General features: G+C 41.5%; 1 long non-coding RNA gene across 1 annotated transcript in view; it reads right to left on the bottom strand.

The window, feature by feature from the left end:
- Positions 1 to 5239: 5239 nt before the first annotated feature.
- LOC130283479 (uncharacterized) overlaps positions 5240 to 24607 on the bottom strand; it is an 83013-nt gene continuing 63645 nt past the window's right edge. The window contains exon 4 of the long non-coding RNA XR_008846710.1: positions 5240 to 6086. This is a non-coding gene — a long non-coding RNA (uncharacterized LOC130283479). The remainder of the gene's footprint in view (positions 6087 to 24607) is intronic.

Raw genomic sequence — 24607 nt, 5'->3', positions numbered from 1 at the left:
GCGAATGACTGCTCCGTGCCTGAGATCCAGGAGCAGTCAAGCACCGATAACACTGATCACAGGCGTGTTAATACACGCCTGTGATCTGTGTAAAAGATCAGTGTGTGCAGTGTTATAGGTCCCTATGGAAGCTATAACACTGCAAAGAAAAGGAAAAAAAAAGTCTTAATAAAGATCATTTAACTCCTTCCCTAACAAAAGTTTGAATCACCCCCCTTTTCCCATAAAAAAAATGTAACCGTGTAAATAAAAATAAACATATGTGTGCATGAGTAAATGTCCGAACTATAAAAATATATCATTAATTAAATTCCAAAGTTCCAAAGCCCAAAAAAGCGTATTTTTTACCATAAAAAATGAATAAAAAGTGATCAAAAAGTCCGATCAAAACAAAAATGGTAGCGATAGAAACTTCAGATCATGGTGCAAAAAATGAGGCCTCATACCGCCCCATAGATGGAAAAATAAAAAGTTATAGGGGTCAGAAGATGACATTTTTAAACGTATACATTTTCCTGCAATGTAGTTATGATTTTTTCCAGAAGTGCGACAAAATTAAATCTATAAGTAGGGGATCATTTTAACCGTCTGGACCTACAGAATAATGATAAGGTGTCGTTTTTATCGGAATATGCACTGCGTAGAAACGGAAGCCCCCAAAATTTACAAAATGGCATTTTTTCTTCGATTTTGTCACACAATGATTTGTTTTCCGTTTCGCCATGGATTTTTGGGTAAAATGTCTGATGTCACTGCAAAGTAGAATTGGTGACGCAAAAAATAAGCCATAATATGGATTTTTATTGGAAAATTTAAAGGGTTACGATTTTTAAAAGGTAAGGAGGAAAAAACGAAAATGCAAAAACTGAAAAACCCTGCGTCCTTAATGGGTTAATAGAAGTAATTTACAAATCTGTTTAACTTTCTGGCACCAGTTGATTTAAAAAACATGTTTTCCAGTGGAGTACCCCTTTAATCCTTTAGAGCTGAGCATGCTCCGTGAAGATCCTGAACTAGCAGAGGTTGTAGCATAAAATCTCAAAGGCAGTTAACTTTTGTTAAGCGCTCCGGCATCAATCAAAATTTGCATGAAATAATAACATGAGTTATCAAGTAACTTTTTTATGTTCATCAAAATTGTAAAATGATCCTCAAAAGTGGAGCGAGGCAACACTAAAAAGAAGATGCAAAAACATTCTTACACAGCCTTGCCAGCCATTTCCAAAATCACTAATGGGAAATGTAGAGCTCTATGGCTTCATTCAGCTGAGCCAACACATCCTTGATGGATCTGCACTTTTTACAATCCTATTAAAAAATAAGCAGATCCCCATTTTTCATTCTCACAAATCATATTAACAAAGTAACTGCGCTTGCACATTTTGCAATTTTACATGTGAATTAGGCATATTGTTGTTTAGTCTGGAGACTCCCTCCCCTGCCTTATCTCTTTGCCACTGGACTGTTAAGTATCTAATAAAATTTAAATAAAAATTTCCCAAATGGAGCCGGCATCCGAACTCATTAGGCTTGGAAATCATTCTTCCGACTTAATGAAAACTACAGGCTCTGAGCTAAATATTAGAAGTCAGAAATATGGAAATTGCAGCTGGTTTCAATGAACAGCAGCTAATAACAGCAAACACTTGGGTAGTGAAGAAGAAACTCCCTGCCTCTTGTGGAACAACACTACAACACTGGTGAGGTTCGTTATGCGCATTGTATTTTATTTTATTTTTTACTATTTTTACAGTAATTTCCATCCTTTGAGCCTGATTTTAAGTCTTATTTTTAGCTATTATTCTTCAAACTGTTTACAGCTTAAAATAAGGCACACAAATGGTGTGTGAACATAGCCTTAACCCCTTAAAGGGGTACTCCGCCCTAGACATCTTATCCCCTATTCAAAGTATAGGGGATAAGATGTCCGATCGCCGCGGTCCCGCTGCTGGGGAGCCCCGGGATCCCCGCTGTGGCACCCCGCTATCATTACAGCACAGAGCGAGTTCGCTCTGCACGTAATGACGGGCAGTACAGGGGCCGGAGCATCGTTACGTCATGGCTCCGCCCCTCGTGACATCACGCCCCCCCCCCTTTCAATACAAGTCTATGGGAGGGGCGTGGCGGTCGTCACCTAAAAATTGAAAGCTTATTTTTTGCGCCACCAATTATACTTTGCAGTGACATTAGTCATTTTACAAAAAAATCCACGGCGAAACAGAGAAAAAAATCATTGTGCGACAAAATTGAAGAAAAAATTTCATTTTGTAACTTTTGGGGGCTTCTGTTTCTGCGCAGTGCATTTTTTGGTCAAAATAACACCTTATCTTTATTCTGTAGGTCCATACGGTTAAAATGATCCCCGACTTATATAGGTTTGATTTTGTCGTACTTCTGAAAAAAATCATAACTACATGCAGGAAAATGTATACGTTTAAAATTCTCATCTTCTGACCCCTGTAACTTTTTTATTTTTCTGTGTATGGGCCGGTATGATGGCTCATTTTTTGTGCCGTGTTCTGAAGTTTTTATCGGTACCATTTCTGTGTTGATCGGTCTTTTTGATGGCTTTTTATTCATTTTTTTATGATATAAAAAGTGAGCAAAAATACGCTATTTTGGACTTTGGAATTTTTTTGCGCGTACGCCATTGACCGTGCGGTTTAATTAATGATATAATTTTATAGTTCGGACATTTACGCACGCGGCGATACCACATGTGTTTATTTTTATTTACACAGTTTTTTATGGGAAAAGGGGGGTGATTCAAACTTTTATTAGGGAAGGGGTTAAATGACATTTGTTAACTTTTTTTTTTCACTTTTTCTTTTGCAATGTTATAGCTCCCATAGGAGACTATAACACTGCACACACTGATCTCTTATACTGATCATTGTTATCCCATAGGGACCTATAACACTGCACACACTGATCTCTTATACTGATCATTATTATCCCATAGGAGACTATAACACTGCACACACTGATCTCATATACTGATCATAGTTATCCCATAGGAGACTATAACACTGCACACACTGATCTCTTACACTGATCATTATTATCCCATAGGGAACTATAACACTGCACACACTGATCTCTTATACTGATCATTATTATCCCATAGGGAACTATAACACTGCGCACACTGATCTCTTATACTGATCATTATTATCCCATAGGGACCTATAACACTGCGCACACTGACCTCCTATGCCATAGCTTTGCAGGGATCAGTGAGATAGGGGCTTGATTGCTCAAGCCTGTAGCTCAGGTTTGGAGCAATCAATCGACGATCGGACGCCGCGGAGCAAGGTAATGGGGTCTCCGCTCACATCCTAGCTGATCGGGACATCGCGATTTTCTCGCGATATCCCCATCAGCCCGACTGAGCTGACGGGAAGCGTTTACTTTCATTTTCAGACGCGGTGGTCAACTTTGATAGTCGCGTCTGAAGGGTTAACAGCGCACGGCACAACAATCAGTGCCATCGATCAGTGCCAGTGCTATCGTTAGCAGCCAGGACCGACCCGGTGTGATGTGGTGTCACGGCAGGTACGGGTACAGGTACGCCCTGAGTCCTTAAGAGGTTAAAGGGGTATTCCGCCCCTAGAAATCTTATCCCCTATCCTGTTCCGAATACCTGGAGTGGGCAGCGGGGGTTGTGAGGTTTGCCACGCCCCTTGTGCCGTCACGCCACGCCCCTCGTGCCACGCTCCAAACATTCGGAACAAAAGTTCAGAACACTGGGGCAGCGGAGTATCCCTTTTAATGGGTACTTCAAAGAAAAAATATTTCAAATATACTGGTGAAAGTTATACTGAGTTGTAAACTACTTCTACGTAAAATTCCAGTACTTATCAGCTGCTGCATGGTCAACAGGAAGTTGTGTAGTTCTTTCCAGTCGGATCACAGTGCTCTCTGCTGCCACCTTTGTTTGGGTCAGGAACTGTCCAGAGCAATATCTTTATTAAGCCATGTATTTGTTAAGTTGGTAACATCGCAACGCTATCCAATTTGTATCATTTTCGTTATATTTTACTACTTTTTAAAAATTACAAACTTAAAAAAAAAGCCTTAAAGCGGTACTCCGGTGGTAAAAAAAAATTTTTTAACCAACTGGTGCCAGAAAGTTAAACAGATTTGTAAATTACTTCTATTAAAAAATCTTTATCCTTCCAGTACTGCTGTATACTACAGAGAAAGTTCTTTTCTTTTTGGAATTTTCCAGAACAGGAGCAAATCCCTATAGCAAATCTATGCTGCTCTGGACAGTTCCTGATACAGACAGAGGTGTCAGCAGAGAGCACTGTGGACAGAAACAAAAAAGAAATCCAAAAAGAAAAAAACTCTCTGTAATATACAGTCGCTAATAAGTACTGGAAGGATTAAGATTTTTTAATAGAAGTAATTTACAAATCTGTTTAACTTTCTGGCACCAGTTGGTTAAAACTGTTTCCCACCGGAGAACCCCTTTAAGGCTTTTTTTTTAAGTTTGTAATTTTTTTAAAGTAGTAAAATATAAAGAAAACTATACAAATTGGATAGCGTTGCGATGTTACCAACTTAACAAATACATGGCTTAATAAAGATAAGTTTTCCACCGGATTAATCCTTTAAATCGTTATATTCTGACCACTATAACTTTTTTAGTTTTCTGGCTGTATTTAAGCTGTATTTAAGCAATTTTTTTTGCACTGCAATCTGTAGTTTTACTGGGAGTAAATATGACTTCTTGATTGCTTTTTATTAAATTTTTACATTACCAAATAAACCCCCAATTCTGGCGTTTTTTTCTGTAGTATTTACGCCATTCATGAGCGGGACCAATACATTATTTTAAAGGGGTATTCTGGCCTTATACATTTTATCCCCTATCCAAAGGATAGGGGATAAGATCTATGATCGCAGCGGTCCCGCCACTGGGACTCCCGCGATCTCTATGCAGTCCCCAGCATTCTATGCCGGTCGCTGCCTCCGAGACCGAGACGTAACGTCATGGCCACGTTCCCTCGTGACGCCATGCGCTGTCTATGGGAGGGGGTGGAACATGAATGGAGGGGGTGTGGCGTGACATCATGTCTCAAGGGCAGCTCCCAGTACAGCATGCTAGGGGCTGCACTGAGATCGTGGGGGTCCGAGCGGCAGGAGCCCTGTGATCATACATCGTATGCCCTATCCTTTGGATAGGAGATAAGATGTATAAGGCTGGAATACCCCTTTAATAGTTCGTATTCAAGTTATTATTTTATTAGTTCAGGTTGGGCCGATAGAAAATATATTCATTTTTTGGAGTTTAGCCTCTTTTAATCAAAAATAAGCTAAAAAAATGCCCCCCCAAAACTCACTTTTTTCTCCACTGAATCCTCCTGATGGCTCTTTCTGCACACACTTCTTAATTTTACATCTTTACAGCCGTTATATTATTCATCTTTGTGTGACATTTGTATTGACTCGCACAACTCATATATGATGCCACTTACAAAACAATTACAACACTGCTGTGTGGGCCGCTGTTACGCATCAATGTTCTGTGTTATTTTTGGCAAAGCCAATCCATCTCATATTGTTGTACCATATATGTATTTTCAGTGTCGACCTGAAATATAATAAAACAAACAGATAGATACAGCTTCTAACATATATCTCAGAATCAATACATTGAACAAGGACACGCATCCCTGCAATCTGAAAATAAAAAAGTCAATGCCAGTGCTCCTTATAGCCTCGTCCAAATCAAGTCCAATCTTCTCCCGTATAACCGGTCAATAAGTCTTCAGTATTGCATCAATCAGTGGCACAGTTTTGGCATCGTACATGAGTGTTTTCTTTATTCCGGCCGTAAATCTGTCCATTTCTGGCTCCACAATCTTCCTGAAATATAAGGCATTTCTATGCTTCTATAGCAGCGCGGGGCTAATGCAGGCTCTCAATCTCTTCTGTCTGTGCCGCTGCCACCCTTGGTCCTCACTCATTCCATGCGGCCATTCTCATCTTCCCATCAGCTGCCGCTCGGTGTAATTCTCCAGCAGCTCCCCAATAAAACGCTTTGTGTTCCCATGGAGAAATTTATAGGTCCTATCCATCTAATTCCATAAGACAGAAGCCATAAAAAAGAACCTATAGATTGAAATAATTAAAGCCCTAATTCTTTTATAGTCAGACACCTGCTCACATACAGGGGAGACATTTCAGTAAAGGCGTTGGGATAGATTCACACACGACATTTAGGTCAGGTATTGGAGCAGCAGTCAGGTATTTATTGGAAGTCAATAAGAGAGTAAGCAGACACAAAAAAGGAGAATAAGGAGTTCACTATGTGCAATGCATTTCTAGACAGCCTGCTGGCTAGGAGTTGTAGCCCTGCAACAGCCGGAGGCACCCTGTTTGGAAAACACTACTGTAGTCATGATGCCTTCAGTGCATAGGCCTAAATATTGTGCTAAACATTGTGCTAAATATTTCTGCTCCCTTTTGCAGCTGCTGGGCAGACCTGAGCACACTGTGGAGTTCAGTGAGAATTCAGAGCTGAGGAGGGGTGTGAGGTCTCAGAAAATCACAGCTCATCATACACTTAACTGCTCTAGGCTGTGTGTTCAGAGAAGCATAACAGAGAGAGGGTGGAAATTCTCCCCAGCAAGACTTCAGATGACATCATGTCTGCTGGGTAACGCCCCTTCTCAGTCCATGGAGCTAAATGAGACTGAGCAGAATATATAGCACAATATCAAGGGTATAAAACTAAAAAAACACTAAAAATAAAGGCAGGTGGTCATTTATCATGATGGGGGGAATGAACTGGGAGAATTAAAAAATGTATGAAGATCATGACAGGTAGTCTTTAGGCATATTTATTTTCTTTCTTATTATTTTTTTAAGTTGTAAAATAAAACCCATATAAATTGGGAATAATTGTAATTGTATTTAATTACAGAATAAAAATAATGTGTCAATTTATTGTAACACACACTAACTTGCAAAATTGAATATTTTTCTAATTGTGCCCCCTAAAAATAACTTATTTTGGCTTTACCGTACGTTTGTGGAGAAATAAGTGATGTCCTTACAACATACAATTGGTAACGTATAAAACGACTCCTTATATGGATCTGTAGGGGAAAAACTGAAAGAGTTAACGATTTAAAAATGTAAGAAGTAAAAAAAAGAGAGAACACAAAAATAAAAAATTGCTGCATTTAAGGAAAGGTTTAGGAAAGACATCACAAAATACCTTTAGCCATATTTAAAAGAACCATAAGGGAATGTTAGTTATTTTTTTCCTATATCATACACACACACCATCACTAATCCAGCAGCACTATCTGTTTCATTCCAGCACAACTGCATCTATGCATTTCATAACTGTTACTGGGTCATGTGATCAAAAGTTTGACCCATAGAATATCTAAGTATTTAAAGGGGTACTCCGTCCCCAGACATCTTATCCCCTATTCAAGCTGGCCCGGAGATTGCGGGGGTTTCGGCCATGTCTAGGGGAGGAATACCCCTTTAATGTGTCAGAGGAAGTGGTCAGTAATGGGTCACCTGGCTTTCTGTGAACTACAGGATGACATCATCTCCTTTCAGATCACTCCTGATAGCTTCCAGTTTGAAGCATTAGAAAACCATTTCAGTGATTAATTTGCTATTAATATGGCTGTGAACTCATGCCTGCCACATTAGATAAAACAGGTAAGCCAAAGACATACACAAGAACCCTATTAATTTGCAGTAATAGCATATGTTGTGCTTCTTTAAAGGGGTACTCCGCCCCTAGACATCTTATCCCCTATCCTGCTGCACCTGGTGTTCGTTTAGAGCGTCGGAGGCTCATGACGTCATGGTCATGCCTGTTCGTGATGTCACGGCCATGCCCCCTTAATGCAAGTCTATATAAGTTCGCTCCATGCTCCGGATATCTGGGGTGCCGCAGCTGATCAGACATCTTATCCCCTTATCCTTTGGATAGAGGATAATATGTCTAGGGGCGGAGTACACCTTTAAGGAATTGTGCAGTAAGAAAATTGCTGCTCTGTCCAGAACAACCAATAGGATTGTGGGAAACGCTCTTGTTTGTCTGAAATGTTTCGTTTTGCTCTTTTCACTCATATCCAGGCAGATGTGTGAAGACGGCAGAGACGCTGCCACAATGGTTATAGCACACGATGACTCCGATGTTTCTGATGTTGTGACATCGCTGTCAACACAAATAATGTGATTCATTTTTTTCATGACACCGATGTTCTAATAATGTCATTAGTATAATCACATTTTTGAACAAACACAATTGTCTGCACCCAGAGAGTCATGTTCAGGGAAAGATTCCAGGTTTTACAGATTTGCGCCTGGAAATAATTGTGCCTTGATACAAATGTGGTGTACAGGTCAGAGAAGACGCACACAATGTCCCAGAATTCTCAGTATCGTCCCGTCCCCGTATTATACATGTCACGATGCCGGCTGGCAGGTAGTGGATCCTCTGTGCCAGAGAGGGATTGGCGTGGACCGTGCTAGTGGATCGGTTCTAAGTCACTACTGGTTTTCACCAGAGCCCGCCGCAAAGCGGGATGGTCTTGCTGCGGCGGTAGTGACCAGGTCGTATCCACTAGCAACGGCTCAACCTCTCTGGCTGCTGAAGATAGGCGCGGTACAAGGGAGTAGACAGAAGCAAGGTCGGATGTAGCAGAAGGTCGGGGCAGGCAGCAAGGATCGTAGTCAGGGGCAACGGCAGGAGGTCTGGAACACAGGCTAGGAACATACAAGGAACGCTTTCACTGGCACAATGGCAACAAGATCCGGCAGGGAAGTGCAGGGGAAGTGAGGTGATATAGGGAAGTGCACAGGTGAAGACACTAATTGGAATCACTGCGCCAATCAGCGGCGCAGTGGCCCTTTAAATCGCAAAGACCCGGCGCGCGCGCGCCCTAGGGAGCGGGGCCGCGCGCGCCGGGACAGGACCGAGGGAGAGCGAGTCAGGTACGGGAGCCGGGGTGCGCATCGCGAGCGGGCGCTACCCGCATCGCGAATCGCATCCCGGCTGGAAGCAGAATCGCAGCGCCCCGGGTCAGTGGATCTGACCGGAGCGCTGCAGCGGAGAGAGTGTAGCGAGCGCTCCGGGGAGGAGCGGGGACCCGGAGCGCTCGGCGTAACAGTACCCCCCCCCTTGGGTCTCCCCCTCTTTTTAGGGCCTGAGAACCTGAGGAGCAGACTTTTATCTAGGATGTTGTCCTCAGGTTCCCAGGATCTCTCTTCAGGACCACAACCCTCCCAGTCCACTAAAAAAAAAGTTTTCCCTCTGACCTTTTTAGAGGCTAAGATCTCTTTGACAGAGAAGATGTCCGAGGAGCCGGAAACAGGAGTGGGAGGAACAGATTTGGGAGAAAAACGGTTGAGGATGAGTGGTTTAAGAAGAGAGACGTGAAAGGCATTAGGGATACGAAGAGAAGGAGGAAGAAGAAGTTTGTAAGAGACAGGATTAATTTGACACAAAATTTTGAAAGGACCAAGATAGCGTGGTCCCAACTTGTAGCTAGGGACACGGAAGCGGACATATTTAGCGGAGAGCCATACCTTGTCTCCAGGGGAAAAAACGGGAGGAGCTCTTCTTTTCTTATCCGCGAACCTCTTCATGCGTGAAGAAGCCTGTAAGAGAGAATTTTGGGTCTCTCTCCATATAATGGAAAGGTCACGAGAAATCTCATCCACAGCGGGCAGACCAGAGGGCAAGGGGGTAGGGAGGGGGGGGAAGAGGGTGACGGCCGTACACCACGAAAAATGGGGATTTGGAGGAAGATTCAGAGACTCTGAAGTTATACGAGAATTCGGCCCATGGAAGGAGATCTGCCCAGTCAACCTGGCGGGAGGAAACAAAATGTCGCAAATAATCACCCAAGACTTGGTTAATTCTTTCTACTTGTCCATTGGACTGGGGATGATATGCAGAAGAAAAATTTAATTTAATCTTGAGTTGTTTACAGAGAGCCCTCCAGAATTTAGACACGAATTGGACGCCTCTATCCGAGACGATCTGCGTAGGCAACCCGTGAAGACGAAAAATGTGTACAAAAAATTGTTTAGCCAACTGAGGCGCTGAAGGAAGACCAGGAAGAGGGATGAAATGTGCCATTTTGGAGAATCGATCAACGACCACCCAAATAACAGTGTTGCCACGGGAAGGGGGTAAATCAGTAATAAAATCCATACCAATCAGAGACCAAGGCTGTTCGGGGACAGGCAGGGGATGAAGAAAACCAGCGGGCTTCTGGCGAGGAGTCTTATCCCGGGCACAGATAGTGCAGGCTCGCACAAAGTCCACAACATCCGTCTCCAGAGTCGGCCACCAATAGAAGCGGGAGATGAGTTGCACAGATTTCTTGATGCCCACATGACCAGCGAGATGGGAGGAGTGACCCCATTTGAGGATTCCGAGGCGTTGGCGTGGAGAAACAAAGGTCTTTCCTGGAGGAGTTTGCCTGATGGAGGCTGGAGAAGTGGAGATCAGGCAGTCAGGTGGAATGATGTGTTGCGGAGAGAGTTCAACTTCTGAGGCATCCGAGGAACGAGAGAGAGCATCGGCCCTAATGTTCTTATCGGCAGGACGAAAGTGAATCTCAAAATTAAATCGGGCAAAGAACAGAGACCGCCGGGCCTGGCGAGGATTCAGCCGTTGGGCAGACTGGAGGTAGGAGAGGTTCTTGTGGTCGGTGTAAATAATAACTGGAAATCTTGATCCCTCCAGCAGATGCCTCCATTCCTCAAGTGCTAATTTAATGGCTAGAAGCTCTCGATCCCCGATGGAGTAGTTCCTCTCCGCCGGAGAGAAGGTCCTAGAAAAAAAACCACAAGTGACAGCATGCCCGGAAGAATTTTTTTGTAAAAGAACAGCTCCAGCTCCCACTGAGGAGGCATCAACCTCCAATAGGAAGGGTTTGGAAGGGTCAGGTCTGGAGAGCACGGGAGCCGAAGAAAAGGCAGACTTGAGTCGTTTAAAGGCGTCTTCCGCTTGAGGAGGCCACGACTTGGGATCGGCATTTTTTTTGGTTAAAGCCACGATAGGAGCCACAACGGTAGAAAAATGTGGAATAAATTGCCTGTAATAATTGGCGAACCCCAAAAAGCGTTGGATAGCACGGAGTCCGGAGGGGCGTGGCCAATCTAAGACGGCAGAGAGTTTGTCTGGATCCATTTGTAGTCCCTGGCCAGAGACCAAATATCCTAGAAAAGGAAGAGATTGGCATTCAAACAGACATTTCTCAATTTTGGCATAGAGTTGATTGTCACGAAGTCTCTGAAGAACCATACGGACATGCTGGCGGTGTTCTTCTAGATTGGCAGAAAAAATTAGGATATCGTCCAGATATACAACAACACAGGAGTATAACAGATCACGAAAAATTTCATTGACAAAGTCTTGGAAGACAGCAGGGGCGTTGCACAGGCCAAAGGGCATGACCAGATACTCAAAGTGTCCATCTCTGGTGTTAAACGCCGTTTTCCACTCATCCCCCTCTCTGATGCGGATGAGGTTATAGGCGCCTCTTAAGTCCAATTTAGTAAAGATGTGGGCACCTTGGAGGCGATCAAAGAGTTCAGAGATGAGGGGTAGGGGGTAGCGGTTCTTAACCGTGATTTTATTAAGACCGCGGTAGTCAATGCAAGGACGTAGGGAGCCATCTTTTTTGGACACAAAGAAAAATCCAGCTCCGGCAGGAGAGGAGGATTTACGGATAAAGCCCTTTTTTAAATTTTCCTGGACATACTCAGACATGGCAAGAGTCTCTGGGGCAGAGAGAGGATAAATTCTGCCCCGGGGTGGAGTAGTACCCGGGAGGAGGTCGATAGGGCAATCATAAGGCCTGTGAGGAGGTAGAGTCTCAGCTTGTTTTTTGCAGAAAACATCCGCGAAGTCCATATAGGCCTTAGGGAGACCGGTTACTGAGGGAACCACAGAGTCACGGCAAGGGTTACTGGGAACCGGTCTTAGACAGTCCTTGGAACAAGAGGGCCCCCAACTCTTGATCTCCCCAGTGGACCAATCCAGGGTTGGGGAATGAAGTTGAAGCCAGGGAAGTCCAAGGAGAATTTCCGAGGTGCAATTGGGGAGGACCAAAAGTTCAATCCTCTCGTGATGAGATCCGATGCTCATTAGAAGGGGCTCCGTGCGGAAGCGTATGGTACAGTCCAATCTTTCATTGTTTACACAATTGATGTAAAGGGGTCTGGCGAGACTGGTCACTGGGATGTTGAACCTGTTGACGAGAGAGGCCAAAATAAAATTTCCTGCAGATCCAGAGTCCAAGAAGGCCACGGTAGAGAAGGAGAAGGCAGAGGCAGACATCCGCACAGGCACAGTAAGACGTGGAGAAGCAGAGTAGACATCAAGGACTGTCTCACCTTTGTGCGGAGTCAGCGGACGTCTTTCCAGGCGGGGAGGACGGATAGGACAATCCCTCAGGAAGTGTTCGGTACTAGCACAGTACAGGCAGAGGTTCTCCATGCGGCGTCGTGTCCTCTCTTGAGGTGTCAGGCGAGACCGGTCGACCTGCATAGCCTCCACGGCGGGAGGCACAGGAACAGATTGCAGGGGACCAGAGGAGAGAGGAGCCGAGGAGAAGAAACGCCTCGTGCGAACAGAGTCCATATCTTGGCGGAGCTCCTGACGCCTTTCGGAAAAACGCATGTCAATGCGAGTGGCTAGGTGAATAAGTTCATGTAGATTAGCAGGAATTTCTCGTGCGGCCAGAACATCTTTAATGTTGCTGGATAGGCCTTTTTTAAAGGTCGCGCAGAGGGCCTCATTATTCCAGGACAATTCTGAAGCAAGAGTACGGAATTGTACGGCGTACTCGCCAACGGAAGAATTACCCTGGACCAGGTTCAACAGGGCAGTCTCAGCAGAAGAGGCTCGGGCAGGTTCCTCAAAGACACTTCGGATTTCCGAGAAGAAGGAGTGTACAGAGGCAGTGACGGGGTCATTGCGGTCCCAGAGCGGTGTGGCCCATGACAGGGCTTTTCCGGACAGAAGGCTGACTACGAAAGCCACCTTAGACCTTTCAGTGGGAAACAGGTCCGACATCATCTCCAGATGCAGGGAACATTGGGAAAGAAAGCCACGGCAAAACTTAGAGTCCCCATCAAATTTATCCGGCAAGGATAGGCGTAGCCCAGGAGCGGCCACTCGCTGCGGAGGAGGTGCAGGAGCTGGCGGAGGAGATGACTGCTGAAGCTGTGGTAGTAACTGTTGTAGCATAACGGTCAGTTGAGACAGCTGTTGGCCTTGTTGCGCTATCTGTTGTGACTGCTGGGCGACCACCGTGGTGAGGTCAGCGACAACTGGCAGAGGAACTTCAGCGGGATCCATGGCCGGATCTACTGTCACGATGCCGGCTGGCAGGTAGTGGATCCTCTGTGCCAGAGAGGGATTGGCGTGGACCGTGCTAGTGGATCGGTTCTAAGTCACTACTGGTTTTCACCAGAGCCCGCGCAAAGCGGGATGGTCTTGCTGCGGCGGTAGTGACCAGGTCGTATCCACTAGCAACGGCTCAACCTCTCTGGCTGCTGAAGATAGGCGCGGTACAAGGGAGTAGACAGAAGCAAGGTCGGACGTAGCAGAAGGTCGGGGCAGGCAGCAAGGATCGTAGTCAGGGGCAACGGCAGGAGGTCTGGAACACAGGCTAGGAACATACAAGGAACGCTTTCACTGGCACAATGGCAACAAGATCCGGCAGGGAAGTGCAGGGGAAGTGAGGTGATATAGGGAAGTGCACAGGTGAAGACACTAATTGGAATCACTGCGCCAATCAGCGGCGCAGTGGCCCTTTAAATCGCAAAGACCCGGCGCGCGCGCGCCCTAGGGAGCGGGGCCGCGCGCGCCGGGACAGGACCGAGGGAGAGCGAGTCAGGTACGGGAGCCGGGGTGCGCATCGCGAGCGGGCGCTACCCGCATCGCGAATCGCATCCCGGCTGGAAGCAGAATCGCAGCGCCCCGGGTCAGTGGATCTGACCGGAGCGCTGCAGCGGAGAGAGTGTAGCGAGCGCTCCGGGGAGGAGCGGGGACCCGGAGCGCTCGGCGTAACAATACACAGTATGAGAAATAGTGCTCAAAACTGAAATTAACATAAATCACATAAGAAGCAAGACAACATAATGCCATTATAACCCTGAAGGAACATTCTCCCGCTAATAATGTATTTCTATGGGTCATCATGATCAATGACAGCGGCAACTATTCTGAACTGATCTCTTCTATATAACTACTATAATACTGCTCCTATATACAAGAATATAACTACTATAATACTGCCCCTATATACAAGAATATAACTACTATAATACTGCTTCCTATATACAAGAATATAACTACTATAATACTGCTCCTATATACAAGAATATAACTACTATAATACTGCTCTTATATACAGGAATATAACTACTATAATACTGCCTCCTATATACAAGAATATAACTACAATAATACTGCTCCTATATACAAGAATATAACTACTATAATACTGCTCCTATATACAAGAATATAACTACTATAATACTGCTCCTATATACAAGAATATAACTACTATAATACTGCTCCCATATACAAGAATATAACTACTATAATACTGCTCTTATATACAGGAATATAACTACTATAATACTGCCTCCTATATACAAGAATATAACTACTATAATACTGCTCCTATATACAAGAATATAACTACTATAATACTGCTCCTATATACAAGAATATAACTACTATAATACTGCTCTTATATACAGGAATATAACTTCTATAATACTGCTCCTATATACAAGAATATAACTACTATAATACTGCTCCTATATACAAGAATATAACTACTATAATACTGCTCCTATATACAAGAATATAACTGCTATAATACTGCCCCTATATACAAGAATATAACTACAATAATACTGTCCCTATATACAAGAATATTACTAATATAATACTGCCTCCTATATACAAGAATATAACTACTATAATACTGCTCCTATATACAAGAATATAACTACTATAATACTGCTCCTATATACAAGAATATAACTACTATAATGCTGCTCCTATATACAAGAATATAACTACTATAATACTGCTCCTTTATACAAGAATATTACTACTATAATACTGCTTCCTATATACAAGAATATATCTACTATAATAATGCTCCTATATACAAGAATATAACTACTATAATACTGCTCCCACATACAAGAATATAACTACTATAATACTGCTCCTATATACAAGAATATACCTACTATAATACTGCTCCTATATACAAGAATATAACTACTATAATACTGCTCCTATATACAAGAATATATGTTACGCCTAGCGCTCCGGGTCCCCGTTCCTCCCCGGAGCGCGTACGGCGTCTCTCTCTCCGCAGCGCCCCGGTCGGTCCCGCTGACCGGGAGCGCTGCACTGTCATGGCCGTCGGGGATGCGATTCGCACAGCGGGACGCGCCCGCTCGCGAATCGCATCCCAGGTCACTTACCCGTTCCCGTCCCCTGCTGTCATGTGCTGGCGCGCGCGGCTCCGCTCTCTAGGGCGCGCGCGCGCCAGCTCCCTGAGACTTAAAGGGCCAGTGCACCAATGATTGGTGCCTGGCCCAATTAGCTTAATTGGCTTCCATCTGCTCCCTGCCTTTATCTGACCTCCTCCCATGCACTCCCTTGCCGGATCTTGTTGCCTTGTGCCAGTGAAAGCGTTTTGTGTGTCCAAAGCCTGTGTACCAGTACTTCTGCTATCCACCCTGACTACGAACCTTGCCGCCTGCCCCCGACCTTCTGCTACGTCCGACCTTGCTTCTGTCTACTCCCTTGTACCGCGCCTATCTTCAGCAGCCAGAGAGGTTGAGCCGTTGCTAGTGGATACGACCTGGTCACTACCGCCGCAGCAAGTCCATCCCGCTTTGCGGCGGGCTCTGGTGAAAACCAGTAGTGACTTAGAACCGGTCCACTAGCACGGTCCACGCCAATCCCTCTCTGGCACAGAGGATCCACTACCTGCCAGCCGGCATCGTGACAATATAACTACTATAATACTGCTCCTATATACAAGAATATAACTACTATAATACTGCTCCTGTATACAAGAATATAACGACTATAATACTGCTCCTATATACAAGAATATAACTACTATAATACTGCTCCTATATACAAGAATATAACTACTATAATACTGCTCCCTATATACAAGAATATAACTACTATAATACTGCTTCTAAATACAAGAATATAACTCCTATAATACTGCTCCCTATATACAAGAATATAACTACTATAATACTGCCTCCTATATATACAAGAATATAACTACTATAATACTGCTCCTATATACAAGAATATAACTACCATAATGCTTCCTCCTATATACAAGAATATAACTACTATAATACTGCTCCTATATACAAGAATATAACTACTATAATACTGCTCCTATATACAAGAATATAACTACTATAATACTACTCCTATATACAAAAATATAATTACTATAATACTGCCTCCTATATACAAGAATATAACTACTATAATACTGCTCCTATATACAAGAATATAACTACTATAATACTTCTCCTATATACAAGAATATAACTACTATAATACTGCTCCTATATACAAGAATATATCTACTATAACACTGCTCCTATATACAAGAATATAACTAATATAATACTTCTATATACAAGAATATAACTACTATAATACTGCCCCTATATACAAGAATATAACTACTATAATACTTCTATATACAAGAATATAACTACTATAATACTTCTATATACAAGAATATAACTACTATAATACTTCTATATACAAGAATATAACTACTATAATACTGCCTCCTATATAACTACTATAATTCTGCTTCTATGTACAAAAATTTAACTGCTATCATACTGTTCCGATATACAATTTCAAGCACAGCACGCATGGAAAGGAGCCTAGCTGTGTTTCAATGGGTGGGGTGGCTGATGTTTGAGAGGGAGAAAAGTGACCTCCCATCTAGAAACAAGGGATCCTGGAGATTGTAGTTGGAGGGAAGAAACTCCAACAGGATACAGCCATTTCACAAAAGAAAGCTGCAGCATTGTAGTGGACTCAAAATATTTAGCCTGGATCCTTCCTAAGCATGTCCATTACTGTCTGGCAGGTAAGTACTAAAGTCACCTTATGTTGGATGACCCCTTTAGATAACTTAATATGAAGCTGAACAGAATTGTTCTTTACTTGCTTTTAGGTATCAGCAATGCAAAACCAAAAATCCAAAAAGTAAACAAAAAACAAAACATAAAAAGGAGTATGTGCAATCTGATGACCCGTGTGGACTCGATGCCATGATACCTTAAAGGACATCTGTAGTGCTCTGAACTTTCGGTCCTAAGGCTGGACCTTAGTCCCGAAAACGCGTCACCTTGTCATGTTCTCCTTGTCTTTTTGGCTGCCGCGTCATGCGGGGACAGAACACCCACTTTCCTGTACATTGCCGCGGCCCCGTATAGGAGATCGCGGGGGGGGCCCCAGCGCTCTGACCACCGCAATCTAAAACTTCGGAAAGGGAATAAAGTTCAGAGCACTACAGATGTCCTTTAATGATTAATAACAGTAGCATAAAGTGTCCCGGATTAGTGGACTCCGTCCTTTGTAGCATCACTTATGGTGACATCACAGGGATAATCAGATCTAATTCCCACAAGTGGTTTTCTCTTGCACCTTCTGCGCTGTCCTTCTCTCGCAGCGTTTTACGAGTGCGGCTCCTTCACTGGCGTTTGTGCGGTTCTCTAAATCCCATGGGGAGATTGGCTCCATACAAGTGCCCATATAATTATGTAAATGGGAACAGCAGTTATGAGAGAATTATTGATTGAAGAGCCCACCTGTCTCCCGATATGAAACATGCAAAGAATAAACTACACAAGAACTTGTCATTTTATCGAGAAAAAACACTCATTATAAAACATACACAGAAATCGAGTCCAGATGTTCAGGTGGCAACATAAACCCTGTGTGAATAAAAAATAGCTTTTTCTTTTTTTAATTTAAAGACATTTGTTTGCAAAAGTATTTAAAGTGACAGAGTGCAGAGAATAAAGAAATAACAGAGAGGACGGTATATCACGTATACAGCAATCCAGAGCACAAATAGATATATAGATGACCCTGTTAGTGCATCAGTGTTTACATGTACAATCTCATCTTCATGCCAGAGAAGATCACATACACTGTGCTTACCTGTTTTAGCTGATGTGGCAGGCATGGTGTTTTCAGCCATCACTAAAATTATTTCCTAATGCTGCCTATATTTACCATGAATCCTCCTCAGATATTCACTATATACAGATAAGTATTATCCTAAGATATTCACTATATACAGATAAGTATTATCCTAAGATATTCACTATATACAGATAAGTATTATACTAAGATATTCACTATATACAGATAAGTATTATCCTAAGATATTCACTATATACAGATAAGTATTGTCCTAAGATATTCACTATATACAGATAAGTATTATCCTAAGATATTCACTATATACAGATAAGTATTATCCTAAGATATTCACTATATACAGATAAGTATCATTCTAAGATATTCACTATATACAGATAAGTATTATCCTAAGATATTCACTATATACAGATAAGTATTATCCTAAGATATTCACTATATACAGATAAGTATTATCCTAAGATATTCACTATATACAGATAAGTATTATCCTAAGATATTCACTATATACAGATAAGTATTGTCCTAAGATATTCACTATATACAGATAAGTATTATCCTAAGATATTCACTATATACAGATAAGTATTATCCTAAGATATTCACTATATACAGATAAGTATTATCCTAAGATATTCACTATATACAGATAAGTATTATCCTAAGATATTCACTATATACAGATAAGTATTGTCCTAAGATATTCACTATATACAGATAAGTATTATCCTAAGATATTCACTATATACAGATAAGTATTATCCTAAGATATTCACTATATACAGATAAGTATTATCCTAAGATATTCACTATATACAGATAAGTATTATCCTAAGATATTCACTATATACAGATAAGTATCGGCCTAAGATATTCACTATATACAGATAAGTATCATCCTAAGATATTCACTATATACAGATAAGTATTATCCTAAGATATTCACTATATACAGATAAGTATTATCCTAAGATATTCACTATATACAGATAAGTATTATCCTAAGATATTCACTATATACAGATAAGTATTATCCTAAGATATTCACTATATACAGATAAGTATTGGCCTAAGATATTCACTATATAGATCAGTATTATCCTAAGATATTTACTCTATACAGATAAGTATTGTCCTAAGATATTCACTATATACAGATAAGTATTATCCTAAGATATTCACTATATACAGATAAGTATTATCCTAAGATATTCACTATATACAGATAAGTATTGTCCTAAGATATTCACTATATACAGATAAGTATTATCCTAAGATATTCACTATATACAGATAAGTATTATCCTAAGATATTCACTATATACAGATAAGTATTGTCCTAAGATATTCACTATATACAGATAAGTATTGTCCTAAGATATTCACTATATACAGATAAGTATCAGCCTAAGATATTCACTATATACAGATAAGTATTATCCTAAGATATTCACTATATACAGATAAGTATCATCCTAAGATATTCACTATATACAGATAAGTATCAGCCTAAGATATTCACTATATACAGATAAGTATTATCCTAAGATATTCACTATATACAGATAAGTATTGTCCTAAGATATTCACTATATACAGATAAGTATTGTCCTAAGATATTCACTATATAGATAAGTATTATCCTAAGATATTCACTATATACAGATAAGTATTATCCTAAGATATTCACTATATACAGATAAGTATTATCCTAAGATATTCACTATATACAGATAAGTATTATCCTAAGACATTCACTATATACAGATAAGTATTATCCTAAGATATTCACTATATACAGATAAGTATTGGCCTAAGATATTCACTATATAGATCAGTATTATCCTAAGATATTCACTATATACAGATAAGTATTATCCTAAGATATTCACTATATACAGATAAGTATTATCCTAAGACATTCACTATATACAGATAAGTATTATCCTAAGATATTCACTATATACAGATAAGTATTATCCTAAGATATTCACTATATACAGATAAGTATTATCCTAAGATATTCACTATATACAGATAAGTATTATCCTAAGATATTCACTATATAGATCAGTATTATCCTAAGATATTCACTATATACAGATAAGTATCATCCTAAGATATTCACTATATACAGATAAGTATTGTCCTAAGATATTCACTATATACAGATAAGTATTATCCTAAGATATTCACTATATACAGATAAGTATTATCCTAAGATATTCACTATATACAGATAAGTATTATCCTAAGATATTCACTATATACAGATAAGTATTATCCTAAGATATTCACTATATACAGATAAGTATTATCCTAAGATATTCACTATATACAGATAAGTATTATCCTAAGACATTCACTATATACAGATAAGTATTATCCTAAGATATTCACTATATACAGATAAGTATTGGCCTAAGATATTCACTATATAGATCAGTATTATTCTAAGATATTCACTATATACAGATAAGTATTGTCCTAAGATATTCACTATATACAGATAAGTATCATCCTAAGATATTCACTATATACAGATAAGTATCAGCCTAAGATATTCACTATATACAGATAAGTATTATCCTAAGATATTCACTATATACAGATAAGTATTGTCCTAAGATATTCACTATATACAGATAAGTATTGTCCTAAGATATTCACTATATACAGATAAATATTATCCTAAGATATTCACTATATACAGATAAGTATTATCCTAAGATATTCACTATATACAGATAAGTATCATCCTAAGATATTCACTATATACCGATAAGTATCAGCCTAAGATATTCACTAAAAGATGCCCGGCATGCTGGGAATTGTAGTTTTGCAATAGCTGGAGGCGCACTAGTTGAAAACATTGCCCTGATATATCTAATACTATAAATCACAAATAGACAATACACAATAAAATGCGGGGCTGTAATAACCCCTCACCTCTAGAGTCCCGTGCTCTTTGGTCGGATCTTCATGACTCAAGTCCTCCAGTATGTCTGGGACTGTCCGCCTGACTAATAGGACTACCTTTCCCATTACTTTTTCTAGTCCTTGGGAGGCCATGATACAAAGATAACTAACCTAAGTAGAGGTGTCAAAAGCAATCCGGGGTAAAGCTGCTCTTATACAACAATAAATCAGTGACACGACTGATTTTGGGTGATCCGTCAGGTTGGGGTTAATAAGAACAGAGGAGGTTACGCAGCTGATTGGCGGTGGGAATGTGACAATGTATTTAGCAATTAGTGGTTTGCTCCATTTAGGAATCACAAGGTTACATAACTGTAACAGCAGCTATCACATTTTCATAACACAAACAATCACTCAACAATTAAGAAAGCGCGGCGCGGAGGTGACTGCGCGGAGCAACGTGGGCGGCTAAAACTGTCACAATTTCTTGCTTTCCTTTTTTTTGTCGAGCACAAACCTAAACTGTGAATGTGATGGGCCCCGTGCCTCCGTGCTGGGTAACACAATACAAGTAACACATTTGGAATTAATTCACATGGGACTGACTGCGGCTGGACACAATTCCTGGGAGCTCAAAGGCATCAACAATAAATCATCACTGCAGATATATAAGTGATCACAATTATTTACATTAACATGTAGATAAACACAATTATATACACAATAAATCATCACTGCAGATATATAAGTGATCACAATTATTTACATTAACATGTAGATAAACACAATTATATACACAATAAATCATCACTGCAGATATATAAGTGATCACAATTATTTACATTAACATGTAGATAAACATAATGCACTAGACACCCATATACACAATAAATCATCACTGCAGACATATGTGTTCATAGTGCTGGGCGGTCTACCGGTTCATACCGCATACTGGTGTGTTTTTTCTTATGATATGAATACCGGTGAGTGTATACCGTGTTAGGGACGAGGGCGTACCTGTATGCCCTCAGCCCGCTCCCTTCCTATAATGTGGGGCCATGCCGTGGCCCCGCATCATAGTGAGTGGGGCCCAGCACCTAGCAATGGCCGGGACCCGTGGCTAATAGCGTGTGGCACCGATCATGGTATTTACCCTCTAGACGCGGCGATCAATGTTGATCGCTGCGTCTTAAGTGAAAGCTAATCAGTGCCGGTTAGCTCAGTGGGCTGTTCGGGATCACCACGGCGAAATCATGGCGTCCCGAACAGCTGGAAGACACGAGGAGTGTCCCCTACCTTCCTCCGGCGTTTCTGATCGCCGAATGACTGCTCAGTTCCTGAGATCCAGGCAGGAGCAGTAAAGCGGCAGAATCATTGATCAATGTTATCCAACGGGATAACAATGATCAATGTATAAGATCAATGTATGCAATGGGGGCTATAACATTGCAAAAAAAAAAGTGAAAAAAAAAAGTTAATAAAGATCATTTAACCCCTCCCCTAATAAAAGCCAGAATCACCCCCCCTTTTCTCATTTTAAAAATGAAATGAAAATTAAATAAAAAATTCCCTTTTAAAAAACAAATACCGTTAAATACTGTGATATACATTTTGGTCATCACAGTTATCACAATTATCAATGTTAAAGGTGTACTCCGCCCCTAGACATCTTATCCCCTATCCAAAGTATAGGGGCAAAGATGTCTGATCGCGGGGTCCCCAGCGGCAGGATATCCCTGCTGCACCCGGCGTTCGTTTAGAGTGTCGGGTGCAACGCCAGAGGCTTGTGACGTCACGGCCGCGCCCCCTCAATACAAGTCTATGGGAGGGGGCATGATGGCCGTCACGCCCCCTCCCATAGACTTGCATTGAAGGGGCGTGGCCGTGACATCACGAGCGGGGCATGGCCGTGATATCACGAGCCTCCGCCCTGCATCAGTAATCCGCGCACTGAATGTCTGGGGTCCCCAGCGGCCGGACCCCCGCGATCAGACATCTTATCCCCGCTCCTAACAGCAGACTTACAAAATGTCCAAAAGATCGTGCAGTGAAAAAAGTATCTTCTTTATTGTAGGATCAAAAAAAGGACACATCACACACAGGAACAATACCGACGCGTTTCGGATCAGGAATGATCCTTAGTCATGGCATGCTATAACATTGCTATATTATTTAATACATGTAACATAAAAAGCACAAACAATACTAAAATTTGAACACATTAAAGCGGTACTCCAATGGAAAAAAAATATTTCCAATCAACTGGTGCTATAAAGTTAAACAGATTCTATCTTTCTAGCACCAGTTGATTTGAAAAAATATATCTATTAAAAAATCTTAATCCTTCCGACCAAAGTGCTCTCTGCTGCCATCTCTGTCCATGTCAGGAACTGTCCGGAGCAGGAGAGGTTTGCTATGCATGCATGTAGCTTGAAGAAGTGCCAGCTCGGCAAGAAACCGCGCAGTCCTACCCGCACCCCCTGCCTCCCCTTCCTTGCTGTTACGTGTTACCCTTCTTACTTCCTGGATTAAAGGAATCTGATTCTTGCATGAAATGGTGAGTTGCCGAGTCTCCTTTGCTTTTCCATTACAATTGAGTTAAACTTGTGTTCAGAAAGTGTCACCTTCTGTGTCGCAACCATTAAACTTTTGTGACCATTTTGTGTACTGAAACCATCAAGCTTACCTTACTGTCTTTTCGTTCCAAGAAGAAAGAAGTGTTTTGGCACCCCAGTGCTGCCTGTGGCTTTGCCTTTAAAGGTGTTCGTGTGTGGGAGGACACTTGGGCAGCTACTTTACTAGTGATTTATAACTGAGAGGGGAAATGTTACTGTAAATTTTAAGTAGTTAAGGAAACACAAAGACCTCTTTCACATTGCCGTCAGCTCTAATATTTGGAGCTTTATCGGCAATTTTGTCAAGTTTAGCGAAGAAAAAAAATAGTGCATAGACTATTTTTTTCTATGGTAAACTACCGGTTTCCCAACAGACCCCATTCAAGTTATTGGGATCTGTCGGGACCTGGTGGAGTCTGCTGTGCCCCCACCGATTATTGGGACCATTAGGCTCAAAAAAAGAGCCGAATGGACCTAGAACCTGATGGAGCAGAACAGCAACGTGAACACAGTCCTAGAGCTAGGTTCACACAGCCGTTTGCATCCTCCGACCCCTTAAGGGTCCATTCGGCCCTTTTTTTTTCACATGCAAACGGTTACTACCAGGTCACGACGGACCCCATTCACTAACATGGTGTCCGTCGGTTACCCGGTAATTTTACAGGATTTTAGCGGAGAAAAAAAAATAGAGCTTGCACTCTGGCCAGATTGCCAACGAAACTCCGAATAGCAGAGCCCGTGGACAATGTGATCAAGGCCTTGGATGTTCAGAGCATCACATTAATATACATGGACATAAGCTAAAAACCTT

Source organism: Hyla sarda, chromosome 7 (assembly GCF_029499605.1).
Source record: "Hyla sarda isolate aHylSar1 chromosome 7, aHylSar1.hap1, whole genome shotgun sequence".
NCBI lineage: Eukaryota > Metazoa > Chordata > Amphibia > Anura > Hylidae > Hyla > Hyla sarda.
This window is presented reverse-complemented; position numbering and strand designations above follow the sequence as displayed.